This window comes from Ochotona princeps, chromosome 2 (genome assembly GCF_030435755.1).
Source record: "Ochotona princeps isolate mOchPri1 chromosome 2, mOchPri1.hap1, whole genome shotgun sequence".
In the NCBI taxonomy this organism is placed as follows: Eukaryota; Metazoa; Chordata; class Mammalia; order Lagomorpha; family Ochotonidae; genus Ochotona; species Ochotona princeps.
Genome location: NC_080833.1, coordinates 17,752,938 through 17,769,397, shown reverse-complemented (window position 1 = coordinate 17,769,397; position 16,460 = coordinate 17,752,938). Strand labels below are relative to the sequence as shown.

General features: G+C 51.2%; 1 long non-coding RNA gene across 1 annotated transcript; it reads left to right on the top strand.

Moving 5' to 3' along the window:
* Nucleotides 1–2,106: 2,106 nt before the first annotated feature.
* On the top strand, nt 2,107–4,130 carry LOC131479555 (uncharacterized). Its single transcript, XR_009244964.1, has 2 exons — nt 2,107–2,392; nt 3,947–4,130. It is a non-coding gene; the product is annotated as an uncharacterized LOC131479555 (long non-coding RNA).
* The last annotated feature ends 12,330 nt before the right edge of the window (nt 4,131–16,460 follow it).

The following is a 16,460-nucleotide window of genomic DNA, read 5'->3' as shown; positions in this document are numbered from 1 at the left end:
AGTGTCAGGAATGCCCTTATGCCTTCCCCTTTCCTAGTCTATAGAAGCTGTGCTTGCTTTACAATAAACGGACATGCCCCATCACACTGTCCCTGATGATTCTTGTGGCCGAAGATCACTGTTGCCTCATCCTCTTGGTGGTCTCGGGGGCCTGCTGGTCAAACGCCTAGGACCTCTGAGTAATAATCTCATTGTCAGTGCATGGTTCAGTTTTAGGAAAAGTTGCAGCGCTCCCTCTTGTTTGTCTTAGGCCTGAAAATTCCCCGTATGGGCCACAGTTGCCACCGACCAGCAGCGACACTAAAATGACGAGGCATGCTCTTCTTTTTTTTAAGATTTATTTATTTTCATTACAAGGTCAGATATACAGAGAGCAGGAGAGACAGGAAGATCTTCCATCCGATGATTCACCTCCCAAGTGAGCGCAACGGCTGGTGCTGTGCCTATCCGAAGTCAAGAACTGTGGGGAGCGGCCGACCCCACACGGATGAGGGGCTTCAAGATGGCGGCTGGCCGAGTGCCAGGAGGTGGGACTTGTTCCCGCCAGGAGGCAGGCAGGAAGTCACAAGGATAGGCTAATTCTCCCTCGCGATTGCTGGCCTATCAGATAGCGCCCCGTGGACCACGGGCAGAAGTGATTGGTGGAAGAACTATATTTAAGCAGCTCGTTTTCGGCAATAAAGGTCTCTTTGGTTCGTGACATTCTGGTGGCTCTTACGTGGGGAATGGGGGGAATACAGAAACGGGAAGAATTGGGAAGAAGGGTGGTGGAAAACGGGAGGAAGGGTGGCAAAGAAGTGGGTAGGAAAGCTTAGACAGACGGGGACAGGAGCAGCAGAGAAAAGGTTTTAAATGCAGCCGCTTTTGCCAGTTTTTCCCGGACCTCCAAGAATATTCCTTGTCATTTTAGTGTCGCTGCAGGGCGGTGACAAGGAACCAGGAACTTCTTCCAGGTCTCCCACACGGGTGCAGGGTCCCAAAGCTTTGGGCTGTCCTCGACTGCCTTCCCAGGCCACAAGCAGGGAGCTGGATGGGAAGTGGAGCTGCCGGGATTAGAACCGGTGCCTATATGGGATCCCTGGGCGTTCAAGGCGAGGACTTTAGCCGTTAGGCCACGCTGCCGGGCCTGAAGAGGCATACTCTTGAGGGTCTGGGAAAACAGGAACTACCACCGCAACCAGAACACACGACCGACCGACCGACCGAACCTTTATTGCCGAAAGCAGGCTGCTTATATACAGCTCTCCACCAATCACTTCTCCCCGTGGGGCCGCTGGGCGCTACCTGATAGGCCAGGAGCAATGACATAATTGCAGTGAGGGCATCAGCCTATCCCCGTGACTTCCTGTTTGCCTACTGGCGGGACCAACCTGTTCGCCGCCTGGGAAAGTAGCAGAGGATGGCTCAAGTCCCTCAGACCCTGCACCCACTTGGGAGACCTGGAAGAAGCTCCTGGCTTGGGATCAGCTCAGCTCTGGCCATTGCAGCTACATGGGGAGTGAACCAGCAAATGGTAGGCCTCTCCCTTTCCTTTTCTCACTCTGCCTTTGTAATAAGTAACCAGGCCTTGAGATGAGAGGAAATAAACTTGTTACAATAGCAACAGAAATTAGGAGGCAGGGTCTGTGAAGAAAAATATAAAATGGAATTGAGTAGTGCCCTGCTAGGCTGTAGCTGCTGCTGGTATTGGGAGTGGAACTGACCAGGATGCTGCATTATTGGTATGTGTGTTGGCTGCTGCAGATGACAGACCGAACCTGACCCTGCCCTAGCTGGAACACACAAGAGTGGTTTTTTTCCTTTGATTTGCTTGTCTTATTTTCCTCTCAGAAAAGATTCGGAGACCTTACTGACATGTACCATCCGCTGTTACCTCATCCGCTACAGATGTGTTCACTGTTTCTACTTTCCAGTGATCAAGGTGATTCCATCCTTATTCAAAGTGCAATTGAAAAGACACAGGGGCCTGTGGAGTATTTTTATTCTCAGACTGTAAATGTAAATACACTCGCAGCGGGGAGGCACCTGCCTCCCACAGGTGAAAACTTCCAGTGCAAAGTACCATTAGAGAACCTCCGCACATGGGGGTTTAGAACAACTAGCAATCCCAGGGACAGCACTCTCTAGACTTTGGCTTCTCTGTCACCACACACACTGGAATTCAAGCCTTCTTCACAGTGTAAATATAAAAATGATTGAAGTCAAGGTTTTAGGGCAATCTTTTGTTAAAATAGACTCTATTTTAATATATATGCTATAAAAAGGTCATGTTTAGGGCTGTTAAAATTAAGAATTTACTTTTTTTTTTAACATATGGAATAATGTACATCCAACTCTTCAAAGTCTATTCCAGGAAAATTCAAACTGTGGCCCCAAATAGTTCCAGCTTCAGGTTTCCTTGTTGTTTTTTTTTTTTTTCCATTTTTTAATTATATTTTTGACAATCTTTACATAGCTAATTAGGGTAAAAAAGGTTCAAGGGCTACAGGAAAGTGGGTAAGACCATTATGTCCATATTGTTTCCTTCATGTATGTGAGGTAAAGGGGGATATTGAGGGAGAAGCCCCACGCAGTTTCCCACCCGCCCCAGGTCCCAGATGTGGGGCATGCTCCGAGATTCTTGCTCAAGTGGTTTTGATAGTTCACCAGTTATGAATCGCTGCCAATCTCGCCACTCCAAGCACGATGAGGTCATTGAAGAATCAACTGATTGACATAGTCCATCATAGAGTCTCCGTTTGCCCAATTTCTCACTGCCAACATACAGCTGAGGTGGTTGATTGAATTGTTCTGTCCTCTGTCTTTTCATGGTTAGGGTTCTGAGTCCGGCAGTTCGAATGGGGAGATCCCCAAAGAAACTTTGTCTGAGGTGTTCCCAGTCCAGTCCAGATTCTTGTATGTACTAGCAAGTACAGGGCCCGGCACAGTCCATTGCCCTGATCAGCTGGTGGTTGCAATTGCTGAGTTGGTTCTATTTCCAGCCCTGACTCCCACTGGAACCATGGGTGTTGCAGTCCAGCCTGGTTCTGCCCAGCACGTACTTGGACATCACATGAACCAGTGGGAGCTGCAACCTAGTCGGAGTGACCCACAATAACCCCCACCAGGCTTGCCCCCTGACCTGGTTTGCCAGTATGTGTAGCAGACTAGTCCAGTCTGTCCCACATCCCCTTCTGCTCTCATACATGTCAATGGGTATTAAAACCTTGTTCCATCTAACAGCTCAACTATCCAGCCTTCATGGATGTTGTTGGGTGTCTGTCTAGCCACCCCAGCCCGTCTGGTTTTCGTGCTCTCCTGTGGGAGTGGTAACCCAGGAGGGAGGAGCCCACTATTTCCCACCCAGGCCATCCCACTCCGGGATTAGGCACTCTCCAGGTGGTCTGTGGTTTGACTTGACAGAATTAGCCCCCAGTGCCAGCTTCTGCCAGCTGATGCTGCAGCTAGGCCCAAACACCCCTCACCCGCTCTAATTTTGTTTGCACCAGTAGGAATAATCAGCCCAGCCTGGTTTTTCCCTGATCTAGTCCACATGAAGCGCACAGGTGTTGTAACGCTGCTTAATCTGGTCTGCCCCCATGCCAGCTCACGCTCTCCAGTGGGAGCTGCTGTCCAGCAAGGGAGCGCCCCCATATTCCCCCTGCCAGCTCCGCCCCTCCCTTCCTGGTTCTCACGCGTGCTGTTGGGCGCTGCAGTTACATCCGGTACAGTAACCTTACCTTGGCATTCTGTGTTGTGTACTGGGTTTTTTTTGCAACCGAACCTGACTCGACCCGCACTCTGTCCAGGTGCTCGGATTTGCCAGTGGATGATATGAACTGATTCAGCCTGGTCTGCCCCCGACCCATGCCAAATGTATGCCAGCGGGACATTTTCCTGTTCTGGGCTGTTTCCTATCATGCTTCTTGTGCTTACCTGCAGGATCTGTGTCCTGCCAGAGGAGTAGGTTTCCTTTATAGTAAGAATGGTTATATAATACATATATTTAGTGCTGTCTTATAATTCTGTAGTGTGATGCCTGACTAATTTAAATACAAATGCAGAGGGAGCTGTGTGTTTTCCCTTGTGCAAATTACTAAGTTTTAAATATAAGCTCCTATCATAGAACTTCTATTTCATTTTTTCAAAAACTCTGATATCCTAAATTCTTTTGTGATCAATATTCGGAGCTGCCAATGGGGCAGATATTACAAGGTGATAAAAATTAACTTGTAGGTGGTCCAATTGTGAAAGTGCTCATTCTTCCCTGTACAGCAGTTCTACCGGGAATTCTAGAGTTTTATGACGTCTTGTGAAATGCCACACACTGGCAGAAAACATCCAGTGGAGATACATCAACTGAATGCAGACCAGACCAAGGAATGAGGCTCTTGGTACTGAGTGTACCTACATCTGCAATCTTTTATTTTAGATAAATAGTTGTAGGATGGAAATATAGAAATGAAAATCTGTATCTATTTAAACAAAAATATTTACTCTTTTCGTTAGCAAAACATTCTTTACAATACATTTGTTTCTCCTCTCTGGATATTTAGCCAGGAGCACTGGTAGTTCCAAAGGCTTAGAGCCTCCCATCCAAAGTTTCAAAGGCTCTTGCAGAGAATACACAGCCGCGGTAGATAGCTTAGCTGATTAGAAACGCACCTGCATGTGCTCAGAGCACCCAGCCCACCACAGAGGGGCTCTCGCTCGGGTCGGGATTCACTTTTGCTTGATTTTTTATTCTTGGAAGAAAAAACAATCAGTCGCTGTCTTCGAACTTTATGACATGATGAGAAAGAGCAATTGGAGAAGGCTTAGCTGTCTGAGGTCTCTCCAGGTGAAGTTTCTTATGGAGCTCAAACCCCGGCCACACGGGGGAGATCATGATATGTGGTTTGACCTTGGAGTGCATGTAGTAGGTCTGGGCCTCTTCAGCTGCTGATGCCTGGGAAAGTGGACACCATGCCCAGATGCACACAGGGGACATGACAGCCAGCTCAGGGAGGCCAGTAGAGGGCAGACATTGAGTGCCTCATCAGAGGATAGAAGCAGTTAGACAGCTCTCCTGGCCAAGCTTTGCAGCAAGTGTCTGGGTTTGTGGATGCACTAAGGTGGGCTTGGTCAGTCAACGGACCTTGGAAAGTTTCTCAACGCTGGAGCGACAAAACCTACAATGTCTCAGCACTATCAAAAATACTCAAGTAATACCCTCCCCATGTCGGGGTCTCTAAGGCTCAAGTGATGACACCCCAATCCTGGGTTCTGATGTAGTTTGATAGCAAGGAGTGGCCCCGTTCCCTTCCCCACCAATGGGCCAGGAGAAAAAGAAAGAAGTGAAATTCTGTGCTACTTTCCTCCATACCTTAACCTTCCCCATGCTAATCAGTTGCCCTCACGGGCGTGTATCCTTTTCACCTATGTGACAATATTAAAAATAAAGTACAGGGGTGTGCAAGGCCAGAATCTCAATGGCTAGGCCACCGCGCCAGGCCCTATTTAATCTTATTTTAAAAGATTCATTTTATTTGTATTGGAAAGGCAGCTATACAGAGGATAGAAAGAAACATCTGTCTGCTGGTTCACTCCTCAAGTGGCCACAACGACTGGAACTGAGCTGATCTTCAACCAGGAGCCTGGAGCTTCTTCTAGGTCTCCTGCTCGGATGCAGGGTCCCAAGGTTTTAGGTCATCCTCTACTGCTGTCTCAGGCAAGAAGCTGGAAGCCTGGATGGGAAATGGAACAGCCAGGACACATGAGATCCAGGTGTGTGCAAGGCGAGGTTTTAGCCACTAAGCCACTGCACTGAGCCCTGCCTTCCCGCTTTAAACAACAAAAAGGGATGGCACATAGAAAATCAGGCTAAGGAAGTGAAGGACCCCTAGGAGAGGTGCAGGAGTGTAACCCCGCGATCCGTCCAGCTTGCTGCCTCCAAGGAAGCCAGGGTCGCGGGAGGCTCCCTTAGCTGGGACAGTCGTAGGAGACTTGGGTATTGGCTGGACTGCAGAGCCGCACAGGACTGCCTGTGTTGGGCGGCTGCACAGCTGGCCTGGAGGCTGGGGAGAGAGAAGCCCTGGGAACGACGAGGGGCAACTGGCGCCCCCTCGTGGCCACTCAATGTGTTCTACCACAGATCAGAGTAAAAGACTTCCCCGGGCTTGGGGTAGAGAGGGCTCTTGTCTCCCAGAATATTAGGAGACAGGATAATAGTAGAGAATAACAGGCTTAACACTGCTTGGCTCTTGCCTAGTTAATCTGACAAGACCGGAAAGAGCTAATTTCCCAAGTAATGGAGTTCATTATAGAAGATCAGAGCAGGGGCTGACACTATGGTTTAGTGCCTTAAGCCACTGCCTGCAATGCTGGCATCCCATTTGGGCACCACTTTGAGTCCCAGTTGCTCTATTTCCAAACAGCAGGTGATGGTCCAAGTCCTTGGGCACCTGCACCCATGTGGGAGAACTGGAAGACAACCCTGGCTCTTGGCTTCAGCTTGGCACAACCCTGGCCACTGTGGCCATTTGGGGAGTGAACCAGCGGATGGAAGATTCTCCTCTCTCTGCAACTCTGCCTTTGAAATAAAAACAAATAAACCATTTTAAAAAAAGATTTATTTATGTGAAAGCTGGAGTTACAGAGGGAAGAGGAGAGAGAGAAAGGCAGAGAGAAAGAATCTTACATCTACTGGTTCACTCCTCAAATGGCCACAATGACTAGAGTGCCCAAGTCAGGAGCCAGGAGTTTCCTCTGGGTTTCTCATGTGGGTACAGGAATGTGAGTCATTCTCCACTGCTCAGCATCAGAGACTCAGCCTGCTACACCACGATGCTGACCCCAAATAAAAATATCCAACACCACGTCACAAGAGTCATCATTGAATCAGGCAAGTAGAAGTGAGGATCAGGGTTGTGCCTTAGCAAGTTAGGCTGCTGCTGTGCTGCAAGCATCCCATAGGAGCACTGATTTGAATTCTGGCATTTTTGCTTCCTATTTGGCCCCAGCTCATGGACCTGGGGAAGCAGCAGAGGACGGCTCAGCACTTGGGCTTTGGCCACCCACTGGAGAGGACTGGCTGGAGTTTTAGGCTCTTGGCTTTGGTTTGTTCCAGCCTTGACCTCTGGTGGCCATTGCAGAGTGAACCAGCAGATGGGAGATTTCTCTCTGCAACTTAGCCGTTTTTTTTTTTTAAAGATTTATTTTCTTTTTATTGGAAAATCAGATATACAGAGAGGAGGAGAGACAGAGAGGAAGATCTTCCATCCGTTGATTCACTCCCCAAGTGACCGCAACAGCCAGAGCTGCGCTGATCCAAAGCCAGGAGCTTCTTCCGAGTCTCCTGCACAGGTGCAGGGTCCCAAGGCTTTGGGCCATCCTCAACTGCTTTCCCAGGCCACAAGCAGGGAGCTGGATGGGAAGCAGGACTACAGGGTTAGAACCACTGCCACATGGGATCCCGGTGTGTGCAAGGCGAAGACTTTAGCCACTGGGCTACCACGCTGGTCCTTGAACTTACCTTTTCTTTCTTTTTTTTTTTTTTTAAAGATTATTTATTTTTATTACAAAGTCAGATATGCAGAGAGGAGGAGAGATAGAGAATAAGATCTTCCATCCAATGATTCACTCCCCAAGTGAGCATAATGGCTGATGCCGTGCCGATCCGAAGCCAGGAGCCAGGAGCCTCTTCAGGTCTCCCACACGGGTGCAGGGTCCCAAAGCTTTGAGCCATCCTCAACTGCTTTCCCAGGCCACAAGCAGGGAGCGGGGTGGAAAGTGGAGTAGCCGGGACATGAACCAGTGCCAATATGCGATCCCGGGGGCATGTGCAAGGGCAGGATTTAGCCACTGAGGCATCGCTCTGGCCTTCTCCCTGCCTCCCGCATGGCATTGTTTATAATACTGGAAGGTGTGATCAATACAAGTGTCTGTCAACAAGTGAGCGCATCAGTGAACTGGCCTGGTATGGGAGATCACGCCTGGATCTCCGCCTGCCTGGCCCATATGGGAGGCCACAGGGACATGGCACACTGTGTCCTTGGCTGGCTGAGGCTGTTTGCTGGGTGTGAAACAAGAGTGATGATCTGCACCCCAGTCTCTCTTCTGTGCCCCTTTAATGAGCTGTGCTAGGACTTCCTTTGTACACAACTCTAGAAAGTCAATTGTTACATTCATCCTGCTTTTGAGCAGGTAACAGATTTGCCCTGGGATACAGCTTCCTGACCTTTAACTTCATTGGAGGGTCCAGAGAGATAGACATATCTGTTAGCCAGTCACAGTGTCCTTGTTGGCTGGAAGTACTGTCGGGACCGCCCTGCTGCCTGCCCCCTTCTGCTGTATAAGCTTGTGACTTCTCTCAAATAAACAGACATTCTTCATCACCAGTTCGTCTCCACTGTTTCTGCTGCAGAAGAATGATGTTGTCTTACCCCTCGGTGGTCTCAGGCTTGCTGGATAAAAGACCCCCGAGAGCCTGGCTCTGTCATGGACTCTTAGTCCCGAAAAGGAACGTGGCATGTGCCACACTGCAACAGTGGCACATGGCATACACTGGTACATGCTGTCACAGGCATGAATCTGGAAACAGATGTGGGGCAGCAAGGGTCACATTTTGTGACTGGGGTCATTGTGTGATCGTGTCACGACGTGTTCGAGATAGGATCCAGCAAGTGGATTCGGTGGGGGTGCTGAGGGAGTGATGGGCAGTGAATGCCGATGGGTGTGAGGTTTCCTTCTGGGGCCACGAACATGTTCTAGAATTACTATGTGGTGACGCTTGCACAACCATGGGCTTTCTCAAGGCCACTGGGCTGTGCGGCATTGGTGACTTCTCTCCAGCAGGCCGCCGGGGTTGGAGAGGTGTGTTTAGCAGGAAGGTGCTGCGGTGTTCGCACACTGCATTGTCGTTCCCCCGGGGGCTCTGGGGAACGTGAGGAAGCGAGAGCTGACTTCCAGAGAGACCTGTGGTACTGCCTCACTGCAGGATTCCCATCCCTCCGTGCAGCGATCCACTGGATCCAGTGATCCAGTGACGCACCCACGGCTCTCCTGAGCACCCACTGCTCACCTGTGAGCGTAGCAGGGGCGTGGCATGGACAAGGGGAAGAATAAAGACAGACCTTTAGGCAAGGATTTACGTGTGTGTCTGTTGCTATTCGTTAATGAGAGAGGAGCCAGCCATCTGCCAGCTCGCTCCCTAGTGCCCTCATGGGTCCAGGCTGGGCTGGGACAGAAGCTGGGACTTGAGCATTCAACCTCAGGCTTCCAGGGGACAGCAGGGACCCCAACGGGAGCTGTCACAGCTGCTGGAAGCAGGAAGCTGGGCTTGGGCGGGAGCGTGGACTGAAATCCTGGTGCTCAGATGAACCGCTCGGCCGACTTGTGCTTATAAAAGCTCAGCATCCCCAACATACCAACACCCCCGATGCCGGAAGCTTCTCAGTGCTGGGCAAGACCATGGAATAAGGAGGTTGGGAATTCTGGGGTACGGTGTAATTTTATTTTTATTTTTTGTAAAGAAAGACTTTATTTTTTACTTGAAACATTTTTCTTATTCTTGAAAAATATTTTTATTGAAGGAGTTTTTGATTAGCATGTAATACTGGCACATTTTTGTGGGGCAATAGCTCAACACATGTACATAATGGGAATAAAACTTTATTTTCAGTTTTTAAAAAATATTTATTAAATGTTTTACTGTAATGTCAGATATGTGGAAAGGAGGAGAGACAGACTGGAAGATCATTTGTCTGTTGATTCACTCCCCAAGAGGTTGCAGTGACTGGAGCTGCGCTGATCCGAAGTCAGGAGCCTGGAGCTCCTTCTGGGTCTCCCACGTGTGTGCAGGGTCCCAAGGCTTTGGGCAGTCCTCGACTGCTTTCCCAGGCCACAAGCAGGGAGCTGGATGGAAAGCTCCATCCACGAGGTGCCAGGATTAGAACCAGCACCCATATGGGATCCTGGCATGTGCAAAGCAACAACTTTTTGTCACTAGGCTACCATGAAGGGCCCCAAAACAACCAGATTTTAAAAACTAAAATTAGGGCCCGACGTGGTAGCCTAGCGGTTAGGGTCCTCACCTTGCACATGCCAGGATCCCATATGGGTGCTGGTTCTAATCCTGGCACCTCGTAGATGGAGCTTCCCATCCAGCTCCCTGCTTGTGGCCTGGGAAAGCAGTCGAGGACTGCCCAAAGCCTTGGAACCCTGCACCCATGTGGGAGACCCAGAGGAAGCTCCTGGCTGCTGGTTTCAGATTGACTCAGCTCCAGCCATTATAGCCACTTGGGGAGTGAACCAGCAGACAGAAGATCTTCCTCTCTCTCTTCCTCTCTATCTGCCTTGCCAATATAAATAAACCTTAAAAAGTATCTGTTTATTTTGAAAGTCAGAATTATTGAGAGTGAGAGGGAGAGACAGACAGACAGACACAGGCATCTCCCAGCTATTGGTTTACTCCCCATCCGACCACATTAACCAGGGCTGAGCCTGGCTGAAGCCAGGAGCCACGAGCTTCATCTGATTCTCCCACATGGGTAGCAGGAATTCAGGCACTTGGGCCATCCTCTGCTACATGAGCAGGGAGCTGGAGCAGAAGCTGAGTAGCTGGGACACCAACCAGCACCTACATGGAATGCCGGCCTTGCAGGCAGTGGCTTTAGTCACAACACTGGGAGATACAATTTAAAATTATATAGCCAGAGTGTATCCCTGGGAAGGTAGCTCAGAGCAGGAGCTTGGAGGAGCAGGGCGTTGTGGTGGGAAACACTGCGGCCGAGGCCCAGAGGCCAGCAGGGGCTTCGCGCCTCTGAGAAGCCAAAGGGAGGCCAGGGGGAGGCCAGCGAGAGGCCAGGGAAAGGCCAGCAGTGAGGCAAGAGGGGAGGTCAGCAGGGTGGTCAGACAGGACAGAGGCCAGGAGCAGCAGGTGGATGGCTGCGTGGATTTGGGACGTCCCTCCTGCTTTCCCAGGAGGTGGTGGCTGTTGGGGGGCGGGGAGGGGAGAGACAGCCAATTCATAAACAGAAGGGGCTGGGAAGATGTGTTTTTTTTTCTTTCTAAATTTAGATTTATTTATTTGTATTGGAAAGGCAGATTTAGAGAGAAGGAAAGACAGAAAGACAGATCTTCTATCAGCTGATTCATTCCCCAAGTGGCCACAACAGCCAGAACTGAGCCGATCTGAAGTCAGGAGCCAGGAGCCTCTTCCAGGTCTCCCACATGGGTGCAGGGACCCAAGGTTTTGGGCCGTCCTCAGCTTCTTTCCCAGGCCACAAGTTGGAGCTGGATGGGAAGTGGAGCATCTGGACATGAACCAGTGTCCATATAGTATGCTGGTGATCTGTCATGTGGAGGATCAGCCAGTCGAGCCATCACGCCAGGGCCTACATGTGGGATTTGTAGAACTTTTGGCCAACCTTGAGAAAGCCAATGGCAGTTAGAGCAGAGAGACTCAGCTAACAGGAGCTTGAGCCCGGTGGGAGAGGGTGAGTGCCCAGTGGCGTGGCAACCTCGGGGCCATTCTTTCCATGTGGGCAACCTTGGCGTGCTGGCCTCCTGGCTCTGTGCTTGCTGCCTGTGGCCATCAGCTGGTGCCACAGCACTGGGCACGATGTGCTCAGTTGTCACCCCATGGAGCTCTGAGAGTGGCCGGGGCACAAGCATTTCTCGTCTGGGACTCTCCTGCCATCTGGCAGCCTAGGACAAGGCTGGGAGTTCTGTCCGCCTGGGCTGATTGCTGTTTGCTCAGCCGGGTGCACTTGGCTTCAGCTTCCTTTTGGGACTGCCCTGCGTATCTCCTTCTGGTGCTGACCAGCCCAAGGGGACACACCCCTGGCAGCCACGAGGAACCATGGAGTGTCCCATTGGCCAAGGCGAGCTGTGCTACCGAGCCCGAACGCAAGGGGCAGGGAAGCCATTTACTGCACCGCGCAGCCACCGGGCGCTTTCAAAAGTGGTTCTTTTGCTCTTCCTTCTCCTGATTTTTTTTTAATATGTCAAGAAATTTATGTTTTAATTTAAAAAATTCTTTTTATTGGAAAGTCAGATATACAAAGAGGAGGAGAGACAGACAGGAAGATCTTCTGTCCGATGAATCACTCCCCAAGTGGCTGCAATGGCTGGAGCTGAGCCAATCTGAAGCCAGGAGCTTCCTCCAGGTCTCCCGCGCGAGTGCAGGGTCCCAATGCTTTGGGCTGTCCTCGACTGCTTTCCCAGGCCACAAGCAGGGAGCTGGATGGGAAGTGGGGCTGCCAGGGGTTACAACCGGCGCCCATATGGGATCCCGGCACATGCAAGGCAAGGACTTTCGCCACTACTCTATCATGCCGGGGACCCATCCCTTTTTAAAAAAAAATTTTAAAGATTTATTTTTTATTGGAAAGGCTACCGTGCCGGGACCCTCCTGCTTTTTAAGATTGATTCCTGTATGTGGAAGGCAGCGTGGCTGAGAGTTAGTTTGGAATTGTTGGCTGCACTGGCCTGGGCTGCACCCCATGGAAGCCCAGAGCCAGGGGCTGCATCTGGGTCTTAAAGACAACCCAAGCACTTGAGGAGTGCTGCCTTCCCAGGTGTGTTACCAGGAAGCTGATTGGAAGGTGAGCACTTTGACCAACGCGACATGGGCATCCCCAGCAGTGCGTTTACCTGGCCTGAAACACCTGCTCCTACAGGTGTACTTCTGCTTCAGAAAGTGAAGACCACATGCTCTGCCTTTCCGTAGATCAGCCAAGAGGACTGGAGCTGGCCATGCATCGCTTAGAACAACACAACTCATGAATTGGTGTGTTGTGGTGAGGGCATGGACTGCGGGGACAATGCTTCTGGGATGAACCCCTGTTCTTCCCTCTGCTGACTGCTGTCCTTCGGGTCACTTATTTTGGGGCTGGTAGGCCTCAGGTTCCTCATCTGTAAAATGGTTCTCTCACTGACAATCCTTGGAGGGAGTGTGGTGGATGCCACGGGTCTCCCAGCACCTACCACGGCCTGCCTTATGGTGGTGCCTCTGGCTCCTTCCTCCCTAGGAGCACCCCCCGCCCCCCATAACTGTGGAACTCAGTGTGTGGGAGGGCTTTGTCATTGAGCTTCGCTGCTCATGGCCGCCTGGGACACTGCACTGTGGAGCTGACGGACCTGCTCGGGCTTGGGCGGGCCGGGCCTGGGGCCAGCAGGAAGGGGCGAGACGGGCTTCCCCAGAGGATGGCCCTGGGGCGGGGCTTCGGGGTTCTCAGACAGCCAAGTGCATTCGCTCCAGAGCGTGTCCAAAGCATGAGCTCTGGCGGACACATTTGCACACCCGCACACCCGCAACATGTGTGCAATGAGGAGGAGCTGAGCGGATCTGAGTCTGACTAATTAGCTGCCAGCTGCCTCACATCTGGAGATCAAATATGAGCTGTTGGCATCAAAACCCGTTCCGGTCCCTGTCATTTCCTGTCATCCTTTGTGGCGGGAGCCTACTGTGCTTCTCCAGCCGACAAACCCCAGCAGCGTGCCAGGCGTGCAGGCAGCACTGGTTCCCTGCAGTGGAAATGCCCCCCGTTTTGTGCCAGGTGCAGCAGGAGACTGGTTGCCTCTCAGAGGCCTGGGCAACAGGAGGGTCCAAGGGAAATGGACGTGCTTCTGTGGACACTCTGGGTGTGTAGTGGAGACTGGGGACAAATGTGGGTGAAGGAAAAAGTGACCTGATCAATGAAAGTAAGAGCTGTGCGGAAGATCTCAAAATCTGAAAAAAACATCAATGTCTTTGGAAACCACAGTTACAGAGGGAGGGAGAACAGAGAAAGCGACCAAGATCTCCCGTCCATTGGTTCACTCCCCAAATGGCCTCGACTGGGGGCCTGGTGAAGCCTGGAGCTGCCTCTGGTCTGCCATGCGGGTTTCAGTGCCCAGGCACCTGGTCGCCTGTGCTGCTCTCCCAGGTGCATTAGCAGGGAGCCGGCTCAAAAGTGGAGCAGCTTGGACAGAGGCTTAACCGAATACACCATAGCACCAGTCCCAGGATATCTCAGTTTGATGAAGATCCTTTTGCTTTTTCCATGCATGATCATATTTAAAAAAAATTTAAAAATTTATTTTGAATGTCAGATGTACAGAGGACACAGAGAGCGCGAGTGAGCATGTGTGCCACATCTTTGCTGGTTCAGTCCCCAGATGATTGCGACAACTGAGACTGGGCCAGACAGAAGCCCGAACCTTGCCCCTTGGGCCATCCTCCCGCTGCTTTCCCCAGGCCTTCAGCCGGGAGCTGGACCTTACACGGAGTAGCTGTAATGTCCATTCTGAAGTGTGGCCACGGTTGACGTTGTTGCTAGGCACATAATGCTTTGCCACAGCCCCACTGTGTGACAGCGATTGCACAGTGAACATGTTTGCGCCCAGTTCCTGGATTGTTCCCCTCTGCTTGCAGTCAGCGTGGTTCTCCCGGGTGGGCAGGCTGTGAGTGTGGCGTCTCGGGAGGGGCGTGTGCAGCTGGCCGCGGGAGAGTGGCCAGAGAACACAGCCGGCGGCGGCTTTCTTCTCTTTGGATATTTAACGGCTTTTTCCTCTAGTGGAAAATAATCTGTTTTTGGTTTAAGTTGACTTAAAATCACTGTCGTGTTATTGTAAATACACTTCGTTCCTTTAAAGAAGCTTGGAGGACGGTCATGGAATCCTAAGCATACAAATGACAAGTTGGTTTTGTTGTAGCATTTGAACACTTTATCTGGAATTAAAGTGGAAGTTGGCATAGGGTACTACCAGGAAGCATCCACTAGGTGGCAGTGTATCCACAGGTTTTTTTTTTTTTTTTTTTTTTTTTTTTTTAAACTTGCAGCACAGGTTCTGGGGGAACAATAGCACCCAACCTCACCTGAGGATGTGACAGAAACTCCAGGAGGGAGCGGGTCCAGCCCTGGGTTTGAGACTACAGCATCACGAGCTAGAGAGCCACTGCTCGAGGTCCTTTGCAATTGAAAGAATTGGCATGGTGTGGGAGAGCAGAGGGCTGGTGTGATTGAGAGACACTCAGAGGTGCCCATCTCTCAGGGGTCTTCTACTCGAAACTTTCCCCAGGGTCTAACATGTCTCCCATGAATCACAACTTAGGGTTAAGGTTTGCAAAGCTCCAAACCTCTGGACCCAGTGTATTGGGCGAGTGTTGTGGCTCAGTGGGTTAAGCCACTAGTTGGGATGCTCGCAGCTGTAATCTTAGCGCCACTCAGCACCTCTGATCCAGCATTCCTGCCGTTGTAGCATCGGAAGCAGCGGGTGGTGGCCACCCACCTGGGAGACCCCCATGGAATCCCCTGGCTTGGTCTGGGTTATCCTTGGTGACTGTGAGCTAAGGGAGGAAGGTAGAGGGTCTCTCTGTCTTGGCTCTGCCTTTCAAACAAACAAATCTTTTTAAAAACTAGATCCCATGTGTTAACCAGTCTAATCTGCCAGTTTCTTAGAACTCATAGACTCTGGCCCGTGCCTGCTTTCGTAAATGAAGGTTTATTGCCACCTAGTCCTTGCACTTGTATTTGTTGATGGCTGCCTTTGCATTCCTGCAGCTGAGTGGAGCAGCCTGATTATTGTTCCCTGGTTCTGCACAGAGGAAGGTTTCCACAGACATGGGGAGGTTACTGAGCAAGGACCTGCAGCACTGGGGTGCCATCCAAGTGGGTGACCTGGAGTAGGGAAATGGCTGCATTTGGGGGGAAGTGGAGAAGGAGCCATCGAGGACAGCCAGAGGCCTGGGTGAGGCCCTGGCTGCCCGTGAATATGTGTAGTGGCCAGCTGTGGCCGTCCCATCCTCCACCTGCCAGGCACAGCCGTGTCTACTCCTCCCACTCCCCAACTGGAATCCCCTGGCCCACCTGCCAGGCAGCCATGTCCACTCCCCATCTTCTACTGCTTTCCTCAGGCCAGTAACAAGGAACTGGATCAGAACTGGAGAAGCCAAGACTCGAACCAGCATCCATATAGGATGCCAGCAACACCGAGATGGCTTTGCTTGCTATGCCACAACCCTTCCCATGTGTTTTAAGCCTATTTGTTCCTGGGCTGTTTTATCTGTTGTGTCTGTGGGATTCCCACAAGCTCTTTGACACACACCTCAGTTCTTGGCACCTGTCTGAGGGCAGGCCCGGGCCAGAGAAGCCCCTCAGGCCAAGCTGTTGGACTCAGGATTAGCGCCCCCATGGCCAGCCTGGCCTTGTCTGAGCTGTGTCTCCTAGTTCCGTTCCCTTCCTTTCAAACACCTTCTTGGCCCTGCCATTCTTTTTATAGACTGACAGCAAGGCCCTGCAGTCTCACTTAAGCTGCTGTATTCTTGGGCTTTAATGACTGAATCACACAGAGATAGCTCCCTGTGGAGTCCATGGGGTGGGGAGGGGGAGATCGGGGCTTCAGAGAGCAAATCCAGAAGCCTTGGCAGAGGTGGGGCGTGGTGCAGACCCCTGGCGATGAATGGTGGTGGGGGTCCGGCCCGACCCTCAGAGCAGAGGTACCTGCGGCTCTGCAGC